Below are 19,608 nucleotides of genomic sequence, written 5' to 3'. Positions count from 1 at the left end.
TCTACCCTTGCCATAGGAGAACCCTTTTTGGTTCCAGGTAGAACCATTTTTGGTTCCATGCGGAACCCTCTGTGAAAAGGGTTCTACATGGAACCATTGTTCCCTCTAAGCTGCGTGCGGGCGCACAGCTCCCCCAGGACTGCCATGCAGAAGAAATATCAGCCCCCGTGGGGAAAGAACGAAATTGAACTTCACTCTACTTTCTAGAGTTTTCCCCGTTAGTTAACACTATCAATGTTTCCATTTAGTGTGTGAATTGAGATTGAATCAACGCAATATTAGCCACTTCAATGCAACATACCGAAACAAAACAAACTACACGAGACTTAGTATCCAAAACTAAATTTGAGTAGGATTGGAGTAGGATTCTACACAGACCAAGTGACATAACCAATCAGGTGCTCCAGTAGGCCTATATGCAAATAAACCGTTGCCATATATGGATCCATGCCATTCACTTTAAACTGGACTGTGTTTACACCATAAGAGTTTGTAAGTAGATGTGCTTGTTTTGAGATCAAAGCGAGAGCTGCATGTAGCCATGTGTGCACATTATTAGCCCAGTTATAGATCATTTGTAGTCAGCAATGGGGGAGTATTTGCTTCCTACAAGAGCACAAATCCTGTACATTTCTATAAATCTTTGAAAAGCAAGTCAGTCAGGCAGAGGGTAGCATAATTCATCTGATTCTCTGTAATAATGGTATGAGAATAATAATACATTTTATTTTGTAAAGTGGTTTCTTGATCAAACAACACACCAATATTTTCAGTCACCTCCTTGTCTGAAAGACAAGTGGATAAACAGTTTAATTTCAAGCCTTGCATGTTTTCTTTTAAGTCTCATGGAATGCAGGCCTACAATGAACACCACAAATTGGCTGCTACTGTAGCCTGAATAATAGAATAGCTATTTCCATGTTCAAATGTTATGGGATGCATTTTCTCCATTGTTTTTGATGGTAGTCCCTATGTTAGGACTACATGATGATCAAATAGCCACAGTAGCCTACTTGGCCACTGTTAAAACTATAACTTAAAGAGGGTACAGCCTTAGTGTTCACAGTAAACGTGCTTTCAGAGAGCTGACATTTGCTCTGTGACGAAAAAAATGGAGGGAACATTGCATGGAACACAAAACAGTTCTTCCTGGAACCAAAAATGGTTCTTCAAAGGGTTATCCTATGAGGATAGCCGAAGAACCCGTTTTGGTTCTCGAAGGCACTTTTTCCCCAAAGAGAATACATTCCACTAAAGCTGTTTCCTAACACAGAAGGCATTTAAATCAGTTTCAGCTCTTCGGGTGAAGAGGGGAACAGGCTAGCCATATATTGAACGCAATCCTCAATGATAACTCTCTGCTCCTTTATTCAATAAAAAATCCTGCATTTTATGGAAATGATCGTTCCTCTTGTGCCTACCTTTACCTCCCGTGGCCGTGAGACAACGTATGGCGACCATTAGACACTAATAGGCTACATTATAATAGACTATTATGTTGGAATGGTTTTAACATCATGAAAAATGATATTCAATCAATCAGTGTTTGTAAAGAATTCTGACAGACGACGTTGCCCTATAACAGAGCTTTCGAATCCAGTGGTCACTACCGTGCCTAACGCTGCCACCTACATGCGGTAGGCGGCGACGCGACCAAGCAGACAGCGGCCGCGCGCATTCCTGCGGCTCAGAACGAGGCTGACTTTCTATCCGGAGCTCACCGCATACCGCTCCATTCATGCTGTGAGAAGCTCAAGACTCGGAACTCGGAGCTTTGGATGAGTATCGTGACAGCCGTGGAAATGTCTGCAAGTTTAAGATTTTAATCATGCTGAGGAAAACAAACCCCAAGATCACAATTATCCGTAAGTAGAGCAAAACTTTTCTGCAACAACTTGATTTACATTGCGGTTATTACAGTGTAATTTGTAGCGTAGTTTGTGGCTCCATTGAGTGACATTCCTTCTCTCTCCCCCAATGCTTTCCCCCGATGTTTCTATTCGTCGTGTCGTCGTATCAGTATAATTCGGATAGGCAAACGAGGACTCAATGAATGCGGATCTGGGGGATCGTTTTAGTTCAAGTATCTGCGATCTCTCAGTTTATTCAGGTTTGGGCACACCGCATTCTTTGCCCAAATCATTTAACGACATATTTGATATCATTGGCAAGTTGGTGAAGTCGACCAGTTACATTGTACTTGCCGAATGCATACAAGTAGCCTATCAAGCAGCCGTGTGTAGGCTTCATAGCTGGGGCGTTATCTCACATGCTTAATGCATGCAGGTTAATAAAATAGGAGCTCAACGAAATTAATTTTCAACTCCATAACTTGCACAGATGGAGCTTGAGGTTTGCCACCGTATCATTGCCTGGAGAAAAATGAAAAATAAAATGGCAATTTATTGAAGTCATTTTCAAAGCTTTGACATGTCTTGGTGCGGGTGTATCCCATCTCATCAACATGCGCTGACACTTTAATGTCATCTTATGAAGTTTTGACACTGAATTCGTAGGTGACGGCTGGTTGGGCGATGTTGGATGTAGGTTAGCCTGTGCAATTCATGTAGATGCCGAAACAAATGGATACAAGTGGTGGCCTATGACTATGCTGGAACGTGTTGATAAGAGGCTCGAAAATAACATCCACTTTAGACTCTCCGTCCAGGCTAATGCTTGATGAGAATGTCATTGGATGTTATTGCTGAACGCATATTAGTGTTCAGACATCAGCGTGCCTATGAGATTCTTGTTGAAATGTGAGTCCTTGTATTTCCTCATTTATTTGGGGGGATTAACCATGGTGTTAGCGTTCCGTTTTTAGCTGTTATCAGTGGGCTATGTAGGAGGCTATGTAGCCTCTACTGGCTCTCATTCATTATTTTGAACCTTATTCCAAGTAGATAGAATAGTCTATTGATATGTTGTCGCATTTTTAGGATTCCCTATCACAGTGTGTTTAGGTTTGTAGCCTACATGCATGCGGTGCTGGCCGTGGGTGTGCACCCAGAATCTCTATTGATCTCTCCCACTCCCACAGCATATGCACCATTGGTAGGTTTATATCGCCTAATGTGTAAATAAATAGGCTACTATATGTAATTAAATTTTTATTAGGATTGTATGCCTACTGGTAGGTTATGTGATAAAGGGGATGCAAATGTGTTTTTAGGCTACGCATAACCAAACAGTCACTCTTCTTATTATGGGAGCCTTATTGGAGTACTCCATACACTACCGCCCAAGTTTTGGTTAGCCTGCACTGGATTAGATAGCCTGTTTATTGGTAGGCCTTACTCATAAATAGCACAATGTGGATGCCAGGCTATAATAAGCAATCACTGGATGTAACAACCTTTATAGGCTATTCCTCCTCAATTTTCAATATTTACAATAATTTTGATTTAATTAGTACAGACATCTGTTAGATGTCAGCGCATTCATCTTGCTGAAAAAGTGAGCGATATGGGGGGGGTGCAGTTTTATAGATACAGTGCATTCGGAAAGATTTCAGACCTCTTGACTTTTTCCATATTTTGTTACGTTACAACCTTCTTCTAAAATCGTTTCTTTTTTTATTCCTCACACAATACCCCATTTTTAAAATTTATTTTATTTTATATAATTGTATTATTTGTATAAACAAATATTTGAACCTTTATTTAACTAGGCAAGTCAGTTTTAAGAACAAATTGAATAATGAGTGAAAACAGTTTTTAATTTTAATTAATTTTTTTACAAATTTATTAAAAATAAAAAGCAGAAATACATTTTTTACATAAGTATTCAGACCCTTTGCTATGAGACTCATCCTTGAGATGTTTCTACAACTTGGTTGGAGTCCACCTGTGGTAAATTCAATTGATTGGACATGATTTGGAAAGGCAGTGCATGTCAGAGCAAAAACCAAGCAATGAGGTAGAAGGAATTGTCCATAGAGCTCCGAGACAGGATTGTGTCGAGGCACAGATCTGGGGAAGGGTACCAAAACATTTCTGCAGGATTGAAGGTCCCCAAGAATACAGTAGCCTCCATCATTCTTAAATGGAAGAAGTTTGGAACCACCAAGACTCTTCCTGGAGCTGAATGTAATACATAGGCTACAGTAGCCTACAATCTGCACATTTTTACAGTTGAAGTCGGAAGTTTACATACACTTAGGTTGGAGTCATTAAAACTTGTTTTTCAACCATTCTACAAATTTCTTGTTAACAGACTATAGTTTTGGCAAGTCGGTTAGGGCATCTACTTTGTGCATGACACAAGTCATTTTTCCAATAATTGTTTACAGCCAGATTTTTTCACTTATAATTCCCTATATCACAATTCCAGTGGGTCAGAAGTTTACATACACTAAGTTCACTGTGCCTTTAAACAGCTTGGACAATTCCAGAAAATGATGTCATTGCTTTAGAAGCTTCTGATAGGCTAATTGACATCATTTGAGTCAATTGGAGGTGTACATGTGGATGTATTTCAAGGCCTACCTTCAAACTCAGTGCCCCTTTGCTTGACAACATGGGAAAATCAAAAGAAATCAGCCAAGACCTCAGAAAATAAATTGTAGACATCCACAAGTCTGGTTCATCCTTGGGAGCAATTTCCAAACGCCTGAAGGTACCACGTTCATCTGTACAAACAATAGTACGTAAGTATAAACACCGTGGGACCACGCAGCCGTCATACCGCTCAGAAAGGAGACACGTTCTGTCTCTTAGAGATGAACATACTTTAGTGTGAAAAGTGCAAATCAATCCCAGAACAACAGCAAAGGATCTTGTGAAGATGCTGGAGGAAACAGGTACAAAAGTATCTATATCCACAGTAAAACGAGTCCTATATCGACATAACCTGAAAGGCCGCTAAGGAAGGAAGAAGCCACTGCTCCAAAACCGCCATAAAAAAAGCCAGACTACGGTTTGCAACTGCACATGGGGACAAAGATCGTACTTTTGGTCTGATGAAACAAAAATAGAACTGTTTGGCCATAATGACCATCGTTATGTTTGGAGGAAAAAGAGGGGGCTTACAAGCCGAGAACACCATCCCAACCATAAAGCACGGGGGTGGCAGCATCATATTGTGGAGGTGCTTTGCTGCAGGAAGGACTGGTGCACTTCACAAAATCCGATGATATCATGAGGAGGGAAAATTCTGTGGATATATTGAAGCAACATCTCACGACATCAGTCAGGAAGTTAAAGCTTGGTCGCAAATGGGTCTTCCAAATGGACAATGACCCCAAGCATACTTCCAAAGTTGTGGCAAAATGGCTTAAGGACAACATAGTCAAGGCATTGGAGTGGCCATCACAACACCCTGACCTCAATCCCATAGATCATTTGTGGGCTGAAGTGAAAAAGCGTGTGCGAGCAAACCTACAAACCTGACTCAGTTACACCAGCTCTGTCAGGAGGAATGGGCCAAAATTCAGCCAACTTATTGTGGGAAGCTTGTGGAAGGCTACCTGAAACGTTTGACCCAAGTTAAACAATTTAAAGGCAATACTACCAAATACTAATTGAGTGTATGTAAACTTCTCACCCACTGGGAATGTGATGAAAGAAATAAAAGCTGAAATAAATCCTTCTCTCTACTATTATTCTGACATTTCACATTCTTAAAATGAAGTGGTGAACCTAACTGACGTAAGACAGGGAATTTTTATTAGGATTAAATGTCAGGAATTGTGAAAAACAGAGTTTAAATGTATTTGATTAAGATGTATGTAAACTTCCGACTTCAACTGTATATATATGGCTTTATAATTCTTTTTTAGGAAAACTCCTAATGTGCTGCAATTTAAAAAATGTATCCACAGGGCAGAGAGAAAAGTGTGCAGTTTTATTGATACTGTGCATTCGGAAAGTATTCAGACCTCTTGACTTTTCCACATTTTGTTACGTTACAGCCTTGTTCTAAAATCAATCTGCACACAATTCCCCATAATGAAGCGAAAACAGTTTTCATTATTTTTTATTTTATTTTTTTACAATTTATTGTGAAAACCAAGCCATGAGGTCAAAGGAATTGTTCATAGAGCTCTGAGACAGGATTGTGTTGATGCACAGATCTGGGGAAGGGTACCAAAAATGTCTGCAGCATTGAAGGGCCGCAAAAACACAATGGCCTCCATCATTCTTAAATTGAAGAAGTTTGTAACTCCCAAGACTCTTCCTAGAGCTGGCCGCCCGGCCAAACTGAGCAATCGGGGGAGAAGGGCCTTGGTCAGGGAGGTGACCAAGAACCCGGTGGTCACTCTGACAGAGCTCCATAGTTCCTCTGTGGAGAGGGGAGAACCTTCCAGAAGGACAACCATCTCAACAGCACACCTCCAATCAGGTCTTTATGGTAGAGTGGCCAGACGGAAGCCACTCCTCAGAAAAAGGCATATGACAACCCATTTGGAGTTTGCCAAAAGGAACCTAAAGGACTCTCAGACCACGAGAAACAAGATTCTCTGGTCTGATGAAACCAAGATTGAACTATTTGGCCTGGATGCCAAGCGTCACGTCTAGAGGAAACCAGGCATCGCTCAACACCTGGCCAATACCATCCCTACGGTGAAGCATGATGGTGGCAGCATCATGCTATAGGGATTTTTCGCTACAAATACCTAGGTATCTGGTTAGACTGTAAACTCTCCTTCCAGACTCACATTAAGCATCTCCAATCCAAAATTAAATATACAATCGGCTTCCTATTTCACAACAAAGCATCCTTCACTCATCCTGCCAAACATACCCTGGTAAAACGGACTATCCTACCAATCCTTGACTTCGGCGACGTCATTTACAAAATAGCCTCCAGCACTCTACTCAGCAAATTGGATGCAGTCTATCACCATCCGTTTTGTCACCAAAGCCCCATATACGACCCACCACTGCGACCTGTATGCTCCCGTTTGCTGGCCCTCGCTTCATATCCATCGCCAAACCCACTGGCTCCAGGTCATCTACAAGTCGTTGCTAGGTAAAGCCCTGCCTTATCTCAGCTCACTGGTCACCTTAGCAGCATCCACCCGCAGCACGCTCTCCAGCAGGTATATTTCACTGGTCACCTCCAAAGCCAATTCCTCGTTTGGCCTCCTTTCCTTCTAGTTCTCTGCTGCCAATGACTGGAACGAACTGCAAAAATCACTGTAGCTAGAGACTCATATCAGCTCACAGATCACTGCACCTGTACATAGACAATCTGTAAATAGCCCATCCAACGACCTCATCACCATATTGTTATTTATTTGATTTATTTTTGTTCCTTTGCACCCCAGTACCGCTACTTGCACGCTCATGTTTATTCCATGTGTAACTCTGTGTTGTTGTTTGTTGTCGCACTGCTTTGCTTTATCTTGGCCAGGTCGCAGTTGTAAATGAGAACTTGTTCTCAACTAGCCTACCTGGTTAAATAAGGTGAAATAAAAAAACATTTAAAAAAATGTTTTTCAGTGGCATGGACTGGGAGACTAGTCAGCTTGAGATGATCTACAGTTTATTATTAAAACATTTTTTAAATCTGTTTTTGCTCTGTCATTATGGGTATTGTTTGTAAATTGATTGAAGGAAAAAAACAGTAAAGGGGTCTATATACTTTCCAAATGCACTGTAATTTCACACTATTCTTAATATTTTGTCATTAGGCTGTGAGAAAATGTTTCTGTTTTAAAGCAAATTTCCTGCAATTCTAAACAGTTTGCCATGGCCTGTGACACAACATGGACTCAGGGGTGGACGTAACATAGTAAACGTAAATCTGAGACTCTCTGACTCGTATGATACAGTATGTTATAAATTCCAAAATGTTAGCTAGATGGCCAATGCTAATGTTAGCTAGGTGGCTAACGTTATCTATGCTAGGGGTTAGGGGTTAAGATTAGGGTTAAGGTTAGAAATTAAGTTAGGGGAAGGGTTAGCTAACATGCTAACTATTCGTGAAATAGTTAAAAAGTAGTAAGTTGTCCGTGATGAGATTAAAAAATGCAACCATTGGTTTACTAGACGTTCACGTTACAGAAGTGTTCGTGCAAATTTATTTAACATAAAATACAGAAATATCTAATTTACTTAAGTATTCACACCCCTGAGTCAATCCATTTTAGAATCACCTTTGGCAGTCATAACATCTGTGATTCTTTCTAGGTAAGTCTCTAAGAGCTTTGGATTGTACAATATTTGCACATTATTCTTTACAAAATTATTCTAGCTCTGTTACATTGCTTGTTGATCATTGCTAGACAGCCATTTTCAAGTAGATTTACGTCAAAACTGTAACTATGCCCTTTCAGGTTATTGTCCTGCTGAAATGTGAATTTGTCTCCCAGTGTCTGTTGGAAGGCACACGGAATCAGGTTTTCCTCTAGGATTCTTCAGGTGCTTAGCTCTATTCCATTTCTTTTTATCCTAAAAAAACTCCCTAGTCCTTGCCGACAAGCACACCCATAACATGATGCAGCCACCACCATGCTTGAAAATATGAAGAGTGGTACTCAGTGATTTGTTGTGTTGGATTTGCCCCAAACATAATGCTTTGTATTCAGGACATAACGTTCATTGCTTTGCTAAATTTTTTGCAGTTTTACTTTAGTGCCTTATTGCAAACAGGATGCATATTTTGGAATATTTGTATTCTCTACAGGCTTCCTTCTTTTCACTCTGCCATTTAGGTTAGTACAGTGGTGTAACTACAATGTTGTTGATCCATCCTCAGTTTTCTCCTATCACAGCCATTAAACTCTGTAACTGTTTTAGTCACCATTGGCCTCTTGGTGAAATCCCTGAGTGGTTTCCTTCCTCTCCGGCAACTGAGTTAGGAAGGACCCCTGTATCTGTGTGTGACTGGGTGTATTGATACACCATCCAAAGTGTAATTAATAACTTCACCATGTTCAAACGGATATTCAATGTCTGCTTTTTTATTTTTTACCCTTCTACCAACAGGTACTCTCCTTTGTGTGGCTTTGAAAAACCTCCCTCGTCTTTGTGGTTGAATCTGTGTTTGAAATTCACTGCTCGACTGAGGGACCTTATAGATAATTGCATTTGTGGGGTACAGGGAGGAGGTAGTCATTCAAAAATCATGTTAAACACTATTATTGCACACAGAGTGAGTCCATGCAACTTTTTTTTGTCTTCGTTACGTGAGGAATCACTCAATGTCATTGTTAATCAATTACTGTTCATTCATTGAAATAGTTATTTTCACCTAGCCTGTTTGAAATGTTTTGTTAAGATATAGAATTCATCTCAATAGTAACAAACTATTCTTTGGTTATTTTTGTCCCCTTTTCTCACTATCCTCTCTTTCAAGGCTGGTCTGTCAGGGATAGTGGAGCTTTTAAGTCTGAAATGTTTTGAAGCTGGCTTTGCTGTAAAAGGGCACCTAAATCAAAGGGACAGAGATTGAAATAGGTTCTCTTTCAAAATGTTCAGGGGGAAAATGACAGGTGCAGAAAATGGAGGAGACCGAAGTGTCCAATGTGTTCTGATCAAACTCACAGTATTCTGTTTAGAAAACAGGCTCTAACTCAGTGATTAGTATTCCGTTTTATTTTTGCCACAGCAAGTATGCCGTTTGTTTTCTCAAGTTCAATTTGAATATTTAGTGGATGGCCTGCAAGGTTTTGTCAGGAATAAACACAATTTTATTAGCACTTATTCCTCAAAGCTCCTTTCTCTACAAAACATGTGTTTTGATTGTTGTCCATACAGTGCATGTGGCTCAAAGAGGACCGGTCCATTCCATGTTATTGGAGTAGTAAACCACTGTCAGTATCCCTGCAACAGCACCCTGGCAGATCGTCACCATTGTCCCTTGCCTGGCTACCCACCCACATCTCTCCGGCTAACTGACGTTTCTTTTCCACAAGTCTACATTTGCCTCCCTCCCCGACAATTTCTAGAACTCTAACACATTGTGACCCTTCTGATTGGTCCCAGAAACCGATGGGTTGGGCCTACATGTTGTCAACTTTGATACTCTGATTGGTTAGATTTGTTAGAGACCATCCAATCACTTATTCATTTGTTTTTGACAATGTCCCTCATTTTGATGTCACACAACCCACTGGGCACAGATGTCAATTCAACGTCTATTCCACATTGGTTGAATGTAATTTCACTGAAATGACGTGGAAACAACGGTGATTCAACCAGTGTGTGCCCAGTGGGAAATTCTTCAAGGATGGCAGTAGGTAGCTATCGATAGAGCAGCGGATGAGTCGTCAGGCAACATCTCCCATCATCCTTCACAATTCACATCATATTATAGCCCTGGGCCATGGCCAAATCCGTTTTTTTCCTCACATAGTTTTGAGACACATCTCCTATCCTGATCCGCTGTTTTCCTTGGCTAGCAGAAAAGAGGAGAGGTGAGGGGAGGGGAGGAGGGGAGGAGAGGAAGGGCTTTCCTGGGATGACGAGTCTGATGGTTACTACGACAGTGACAGTGTGGGCAGGAGCCTGGGAACATCTTAGTCAGCATGCATAACACTCCTCCTGATTAGGACACTGGCTTGCCCACCTCATTTTGTTGAGTGCTTAGTCAAAGGCAAAAGTGTCTGTGTGTGTGGTGCGTGTGTGCGTGTGTGCGTGTGTGTGTGTGTGTGTGTGTGTGTGTGTGTGTGTGTGTGTGTGTGTGTGTGTGTGTGTATGAGCACACATACCTCTAAGTGGAAGTTATTATTACACTACTCCAATAATAAAAAGGCTGTTCCAATGACCTTGGAGTGGTTTGATAACATAGTGCTAGCCTAGCCCTATCAGGACTCAGTGTTCTTATCTGGACTAGTAATCTAACGCACTCTGCTGTTGGCTCTGTATAGCAGCTCAGAGACGGGTCTGGACTGGGTACCGAGGCCTCAAGGCCAGTATGCCCCCCTGTCTAGCTCAGATGCTTCGAACCTCCTAGTGGGAGGGAGCTTTGCACCTGAAAAGACCCTCTTCTCCTACCCTCACCGCTGCTACTCCAGGCCCCTTCTCTGTTTCAATATCAGCCTTATCAGTCCGTAGATCCAGGCTAACACACACACACTACCATCTGCTGCCTGCTATCTCCTATCATTAGCTTTTGCTGTTGTAGCATTCTGTGAGAGGAGGCTGTAGAAATGCATGGAGATGAATTCACTCAACACATTTCCTGACTTATGCTGTTTTATCTTTCCAAATGTATTTTGAAGAGTGTTTGTTTAGTGATCTCAGCTGAGACTAGCGGAGGAAGCTCTGCTCCAGGCAGGTCGGGGTTCCTAATGAGAACACCGCCACACTAAGACACTTGCTGCTACATACTGTGTGTGTGTGTGTCTACATTATGTGAGTGTGTGTTTACACTGTGTGTGTCTACACTGTTAGTGTGTGTGTGTGTGTGTGTGTGTGTGTGTGTGTGTCTACACTGTGTGTACAGTGTGTGTGTACAGTGTGTGTGTGTGTACAGTGTGTGTGTACAGCCTTCTATGAATTATTCCCTGTTGAGAAACTAAAGTAAAGTCAGTAGTTTATTCTTTGAAAGAACTCAGCATTATTCGTATGTGTTGCTAATTTACTATTATTACTTCTAGATCTTTATTTTGTCATTTTCTCTCTCCTCTCCGATATACTGCATTAAGTCTATTACCAGGCTGCTGCTCTGTGTACAGAGGGCTGTGAATAATTCAGCAGGCCAGGTCAGGTCTGTAAGTAAGACTAATAGAGAGTGTGGCTCACAGGACGAGCCTGGCCCTGGGGAGGCCCGGTGGTAAGGACACCACCAGTCCAACAAATCATCTCTCTGTGGGGATAGGACAGGGAGGACAGACCTTGTTTCTGGAGGGAGGAGAGGGGAGTGTAGAGGGGGTGTTCCCCCAACACTAGCCTCCCTCAGCTGGGCTAAGAGTCCCTAGTTCACCCCCTGTCGGAGTACTGTGGCTGAAACGGCCTTGTGTTTATTTGTTTATCACCACAAGGATTCACACTTCCCCGCAGCAGCAGCAACCCCCTTACGTTCCCTTCCCCCTGTCTGTCTGTCTGTCTGTCTGTGGCTATTGTCCTTCCTTCCCTGTGGTGTTTGCCTCAGTGCTGAAGTGACTGACATCTGGTGTCATCACAACACTAGAAGTGTCGAGGGATGCTGTCTTCAGAAGGGGATATGGGCCTGGGAAACAGGGTGAGAGGTAGCTTGTTAACCACTCTCACAGCTCTGGGGCCTCTTTCTCTAGGTCTCTATCCTTCCCTGTCAGATACATTGTTTAGGCTCTAATGACATGGGACCAACTGTGTGTAAGGTGTGGTTGAGTTCTGGTCCATATGTGGTCATGTCCTCTGACAGCATTCTCCACTGTCTTTTGGACGAGCAGTGTGTGAGGTGAGCTGTGGTTGAGTTCTTGTCCAGATGTCATGTTTTCTGACCGAGGTCTATACTGACATTGGACCAGCAGTGTGTGTGAGGTGTGGTGGGGTTCTGGTCCAAATACGGTCCTGTCCTAAGACAGTGGTCTCCAATGATATCTGCAGTGCAGACCAAGGAGGGGTGAAGTGGTGAAGTGCAGACTGCTGTTCGTTCAGTAATCTCCTAATTAATACCCCATTAAAGGATTTGAATTAGCCTATTGATCTGTCTGGGAGGGATGGGTTATCCTGCAAACCGCAACATGCAGGAAAAGGATATTTCCCTTCTCCCTTTGTTTAACTCATGTATTTATTCATGGCTTTGTCCTGCTCCTCCTGATGTATCACGGTGCAGTCCAAAGCCCCCTGCTCGCTGCCGCCACAAGGCCTGAGACGGTCATAGGGTTTGCAATCCTTGCCTCCATGTCTGAGCAGAGGAGCTCCCAGTCCCATGCATCTGATGGACAGTTGGCCAGGCCAAGGCTATACTTTTCCAGATCTCTATGTGTGGGATTACTCTACACACACACACACACACACACACACACACACACACACACACACACACACACACACACACACACACACACACACACACACACACACAGCCAAATGGTACCACCATGCATCGCCGGAGGAATGTGTGAAAACGTGCACCCCTTCTGTGGGGATGTGAAAGAGTTAAATGAAAGGTCAGAATAAAGAGTGCCATTTTTCAATGTTACCATGCTGGGTGACCTATAATTTACCAGGCCTTCACGGATTGGGTCCTCAGATCCTCAAAAGATTCTACAGCTGCACCATCGAGAGCATGGTTGCATCACTGCCTGGTATGGCAACTGCTCGGCCTCCGACCGCAAGGCACTACAGAGGGTAGTGCGTACGGCCCAGTACATCACTGGGGCCAAGCTTCCTGCCATCCAGGACCTCTACACCAGGCGGTGTCAGACGAAGACCTTAAAAATTGTCAAAGACTCCAGCCACTCTAGTCATAGACTGTTTTCTCTGCTACAGCACGGCAAGCGGTACCGGAGCACCAAGTCAAGGTCCAAGAGGCTTCTTAACAGGTTCTACCCCCCAGCCATAAGACTCCTGAACAGCTAATCAAAGGGCTACCCAGACCACTCTTTTATGCTGCTGCTGCTCTCTGTTTATAATCTATGCATAGTCACTTTAACTCTACCTACATTTACATATTACCTCAATTACCTCAACTAACCGGTGCCCCCGCACATTGACTCTGTACCTGTATCCCCTGTATATAGCCTCGCATGCTATTTTAATGCTGCTCTTTAATTATTTGTTACTTTTGTTTTCAATTTTTTTACTTAATACTTATTTACATTTTTTTCTTAACTTCCTTAAAGCATTGTTGGTTAAGGGTTTGTAAGTAAGCTTTTCACTGTAAGGTCGTAAGCATTTCACTGTAAGGTCGTAAGCATTTCACTGTAAGGTCGTAAGCATTTCACTGTAAGATCGTAAGCATTTCACTGTAAGGTCGTAAGCATTTCACTGTAAGGTCGTAAGCATTTCACTGTAAGATCGTAAGCATTTCACTGTAAGGTGAAGGTGTTGTATTTGGCACATGTGACAAATAACATTTGATTTGATTTGATGAATACAGCTTCTTCAACACCACTGGCTGTTCTGTGTCGCTGAGCAACGCTCTGCTCTAGTTTAGTAGTTAACTGGTGTTGCTATGACATGCAGGGATGTAGCACCAGCCCAGGCAGTCTTCTGTGTTCCTGTAACGTGCTGGTTGGACATGGTGTGGAGAGAAGCCAGTCAGTGGTGGTGTGGAGGTGGAGGGAGAGGATGAGTGAGTCATGGGCTGAGAAACATGGCCTGTTCTAGGGAACATCGGCAGTGTGATTCCTTTAGCAGACCTGGTGTGTGCAGACGTTACCCAGCAGGCTTTGAAGCCCCCCCCCCTCTCCTTCCCCCTCTCTCTGCTTGTCCGAATGGCCTGCTCTGGAAATGATTATACTGGCAGCCCAATGAAGGCCCTGGCCTGCTGTGGGTCGCGGGCCGGGGTCAGGGTTCACATTCCTCCCTCCTGATGAGATTCTCTTCACATGTTTCCCTGCTGACCATCATAGTTCAGGGGAGAAGGAGAACAGACCAGCTGTGTGCCTCTGGCTGTCTCTGTATGGGAGGTGGTTTCAGGATGTGTGTTTGTTTACCTGCATTTCAGTTGGTCACCTACTGCCACATTAGACCTCAATCACATTACAGTGGAACTGTGCTGTCGATTGTCAGATGTTTTCCCCCTGGTAGCATTTTTTTTTTAAATCCACGATAGAAATAAATGAGTGAAAAGAGATCAATTCAGGGCTGCATGAAGCTTAATTGGCCCATCTCAGCATTTCAGACTATAGCTGGCATCGGCAAACTAAGAATTTTGACAATTACAGACAAGGTGCTATTTTGTTGTTGGACATACAAAAGCATGGGTGTTTGACTTACCCAGGCACTGCTGGCAGGCGTCCTCCTGTACTCTTAGCACATGTTTTCCACATTTCACAGCTTGGAAAGGAAAGAGAGAGACGCTAGCCAGCCTCAAACTGGGGCGGTCATGGTAGAATGATGTAGCTAGTTCTCATTGCCATCAGTCACTTGTTTATTTGTGAAAGAACTAACTGCAGTGTTTCTCCGATGTATCATTGGGGCGTGACAGCCATGCCATGGCAGCATGACGATGAGGAGAGGAGGAGAGGATGACTGTTAACCATTACTAACTAACCCCCTTCAGCATCAGCCCCCAGCCTCAGTCCCCAGCCTCAGCCTCAGCCCCCAGCCTCAGCCTCAGCCCCCAGCCTCAGTCCCCAGCCTCAGCCCCCAGCCTCAGCCCCCAGCCTCAGCCTCAGTCCCCAGCCTCAGCCTCAGCCCCCAGCCTCAGTCCCCAGCCTCAGCCCCCAGCCTCAGTCCCCAGCCTCAGCCTCAGCCCCCAGCCTCAGTCCCCAGCCTCAGTCTCAGCCCCCAGCCTCAGTCCCCAGCCTCAGCCCCCAGCTTCAGCCTCAGTCCCCAGCCTCAGCCTCAGTCCCCAGCCTCAGCCTCAGACCCCAGCCTCAGCCCCCAGCCTCTCAGCCTCAGCCCCCAGCCTCAGCCTCAGCCCACAGCCTCAGCCCCCAGCCTCAGCCCCCAGCCTCAGTCCCCAGCCTCAGCCCCCAGCCTCAGTCCTCAGCCTCAGTCCCCAGCCTCAGTCCCCAGCCTCAGCCCCCAGCCTCAGTCCTCAGCCTCAGTCCCCAGCCTCAGCCCCCAGCCTCAGTCCTCAGCCTCAGCCCAAACAGCTGTCAGCCTTAGAAATCTTCCTGCCCGCTGCAGTGGTTCAGGGATCAATGGTCACTGGAGCAGAATGTAGCTTTAAGTTTAGCAGGGGCTTAGCACATCACTCACTCCAGGGGATTTTTAGGAAAGTGAAGTGGTTGATACTGAGACGGCCACAAAGTGAGATGAAGAGATTTCTGTCAGTAAATGTAAACTTCTCTTTGCAATCTTTTGAGCTCTTTTTACGCGTCTGTGTATGTGTTTCTATTTATATCTCTGTGTGTTTGTGTATGTCTGTCTGTCTGTGTATGACTGAGTGAGGAGAAACAGCTTTACACCCGTGACAGATGTTGTGTGTGACTGAGTGAGTCTGTGTTTCAGTTTTGTCCCACTGATCTTGGTCCCTGTGTAATTTGACAGTGTGATCCCATCTCAAGTTGGGGATTTTGTGTTGGTCATTACATATAGAGCTTTGTGTCCGCCTGCTAACCCCAGGCCTGATAAGAGAGATCTATTTGAGATCGTTTGGATTCACAGCTCTGCAGAGATATGCAGAGTATGATCCACAGCAGCCCTCTCACAGGCTCCACTCTCACTAACCCAGGACCCCTTTTTGTGTTGGCCTTTAGGATGCTGAAGGACCCCAGTCCCAGTCATGGATGACTGATTTGTTTTACTGTGGGATAGTAGCTAGTACGACAGCTGTTCGGGGGTTGTGTGCACATAGGGGACTGTTTGCATGACTCTGTATAGTTTACTTGACTGTGTCCATGTGTGTTTGGCTTAGAGTGTTTTCTTAAGGTCAATCCTCTCCTAACCCTAGCTAGTTTTATGGACTCCACAGCCATTCTTCCCTGAGTCGTGCGTGGCTGCAAGACTCCTGTGATGAGTGGATCCCTTGGGCCGGGAGGAAGAGAGAGCAGGCCAGGGACAATGGCTCTGGCTCTGTTTATGTCAGGGCCACCAATATGTCGCCATGTCAGGAGGGCTTTCTTATGAACTGTTACAACCCAAATGAATCCTGTTGTGTACAACTAACACAGCAATAGAGAGACTTGGGGAATAATATGTTGGTTTAGGTAAAATCCTGTTTTTGTTGCGAGTCTCCTGAATGTTTGCTCAGTGATTAGTGGGGGTGTTGATGTACTGTCCCAGTTGGCTCCAGATGTGCAACAACTCACAGACAGAGAGCCGTGGAGACTGGTGATGCTGGTGGAACAAGAAGCTCAGGGTCTCTGTTCTGTTTCTGCACCCCCCCTCCCCCAAGTAATCATTCACCAGAGTAGATTCCACTCCAGTAATGTGGTAGTATAACTTAATCCTACATGTAAATGAGTGTCAGTACATTATTGTGGTATAGACCCAGACAGATGGCTATATTATCCAGGCTTATATTCCCCAGTGGGCCACGGCTGTTTATACTTCAGAGGTGTACTGAATTGACGTAATTGCTTGAGTGGATGAATTGCCTGAATTACCGGCCTTTACCACATATCAGAGGCTACCAACCTGACAGAGATCAACCCCCCTCCACCCCTTCGCCCTCGTGCAGCTCCAATAGAGTGTTATTCCCCCAGGGATGGTAGAGGCGCAGGGGTCAGTAAAGGCCCTAAAGGAAACAGGCATGTTCTTTCTGTTCCTCTTTTATTTATTATTATAATAAGCGCTATAAGGTGTGGAGCCATGCTGACCCTATCTCCTATTCCCCCGGCTCGCGCCTTACATAGCTGGAATGCTTTCAGGCCCTAGCTGCACTAATCAGAACCACAACCACAGCAGCTAGAGCAGCCCCATGCCAGAGAGCCCAGAAGGATTCCCTTACAAACCTCCACAGTCCTGATGGATTCACTTGCAAACCTCCACAGTTCTGAATGATTCCCTTACAAACCTCCACAGTTCTGAATGATTCCCATACAAACCTCCACAGTCCTGAAGGATTCCCTTACAAACCTCCACAGTCCTGATGGATTCACTTGCAAACCTCCACAGTTCTGAATGATTCCCATACAAACCTCCACAGTCCTGAAGGATTCCCATACAAACCTCCACAGTCCTGAAGGATTCCCTTACAAACCTCCACAGTCCTGAAGGGTTCCCTTACAAACCTCCACAGCCCTGAAGGGTTCCCTTACAAACCTCCACAGTCCTGAAGGATTCCCTTACAAACCCCCACAGCCCTGAAGGGTTCCCTTACAAACCTCCACAGTCCTGAAGGATTCCCTTACAAACCCCCACAGCCCTGAAGGGTTCCCTTACAAACCTCCACAGCCCTGAAGGGTTCCCTTACAAACCTCCACAGCCCTGAAGGGTTCCCTTACAAACCCCCACAGCCCTGAAGGGTTCCCTTACAAACCTCCACAGCCCTGAAGGGTTCCCTTACAAACCTCCACAGCCCTGAAGGGTTCCCTTACAAACCTCCACAGCCCTGAAGGATTCCCTTACAAACCCCCACAGCCCTGAAGAGTCCTCTATGGTCGATCACTGTCACAATAGTGCATTACTCCTAGATGGAGTAATGCACTTTTCCATTTTAAAATGGACTGGTCCTCTATGGGTGACATTCCGTTTCACTCAGCCATTTGTCTATATTAGTTTAATCTGTTAACATGTCCTTTGAAAAGCAAGCATGGTTAATACCAGGGCACATAGTCAGAGCACAGAGGGCAGAGGAGAGAGGGTTAATACCAGGGCACATAGTCAGAGCACAGAGGGCAGAGGAGAGAGGGTTAATACCAGGGCACATAGTCAGAGCACAGAGGGCAGAGGAGAGAGGGTTAATACCAGGGCACATAGTCAGAGCACAGAGGGCAGAGCACAGAGGGTTAATACCAGGGCACATAGTCAGAGCACAGAGGGCAGAGGAGAGAGGGTTAATACCAGGGCACATAGTCAGAGCACAGAGGGCAGAGGAGAGAGGGTTAATACCAGGGCACATAGTCAGAGCACAGAGGGCAGAGGAGAGAGGTTTAATACCAGGGCACATAGTCAGAGCACAGAGGGCAGAGGAGAGAGGGTTAATACCAGGGCACATAGTCAGAGCACAGAGGGCAGAGGAGAGAGGGTTAATACCAGGGCACATAGTCAGAGCACAGAGGGCAGAGGAGAGAGGGGAGGAGGGAGTAGATTTAAAAACACTATATATACAAAAGTATGTGGACATCCTTTCAAATGAGTGGATTCGGCTATTTCAGCCACACCCGTTGGTGACAGGTGTATAAAGTCAGGCACACAACCATGCTATCTCCATAGACAAACATTGTCAGTAGAATGGCCTTACTGAAGAGCTCAGTGACTTTCAATGTGGCACCTTCATAGGATGACACCGTTCCAACAAGTCAGTTAATAACATTTCTGCCCTGCTAGAGCTGCCCCGGCCAACTGTAAGTGCTGTTATTATGAAGTGGAAATGTCTAGGAGCAACAACGGCTCAGCCGCAAAGTGGTAGGTCACAAAAGCTCACAGAACGGGACCGCCGAGTGCTGAAGCCCGTAAAAATCGTCTGTTCCCGGTTGTAACACTCACCACCTAGTTCCAAACTGCTTCTGGAAGCAACGACAGCACAAGAACTGTTCGTCGGGAGCTTTATGAAATGGGTTTCCATGGCCAAGTAGCCGCATACAAACCTAAGATCACCATGCGCAATGCCAAGCATCAGCTGGAGTGGTGTAAAGCTCGTCGTCATTGTACTCTGGAGCAGTGGAAACGCGTTCTCTGGAGTGATGAATCACGCTTCACCATCTGGCAGTCCGACGGACAAGTCTGGGTTTAGCGAATGCCAGGAAAATGCTACCACAATGCCCCAATGCATAGTGGCAACTGTAAAGTTTGGTGGAGGAGAAATAATGGGTTGGGGTTGTTTTTCATGGTTCGGGCTTGGCCCCTTAGTTCCAGTGAAGGGAAATCTTGACGCTACAGCATACAATGACATTCTAGAGGATTCTGTGCTTCCAACTTTGTGGAAACAGTTTGTTGAAGGCCTTTTCCTGTT

The 19,608-nt window shown here is 44.7% G+C and overlaps 1 protein-coding gene across 2 annotated transcripts in view; it reads left to right on the top strand.

The window, feature by feature from the left end:
- The first annotated feature begins 1,756 nt into the window (after positions 1-1,756).
- The window catches only part of LOC115118303 (plexin-A1-like), a 284,460-nt gene continuing 266,608 nt past the window's right edge, over positions 1,757-19,608 (top strand). For both annotated transcript variants that reach the window (XM_065020769.1, XM_065020768.1), the window contains exon 1: positions 1,757-1,865. The gene's annotated coding sequence lies outside the window, so the exon portion shown is untranslated. The remainder of the gene's footprint in view (positions 1,866-19,608) is intronic.

This window comes from Oncorhynchus nerka, linkage group LG7 (assembly GCF_034236695.1).
Source record: "Oncorhynchus nerka isolate Pitt River linkage group LG7, Oner_Uvic_2.0, whole genome shotgun sequence".
Classification (NCBI taxonomy): domain Eukaryota; kingdom Metazoa; phylum Chordata; class Actinopteri; order Salmoniformes; family Salmonidae; genus Oncorhynchus; species Oncorhynchus nerka.
This window is presented reverse-complemented; position numbering and strand designations above follow the sequence as displayed.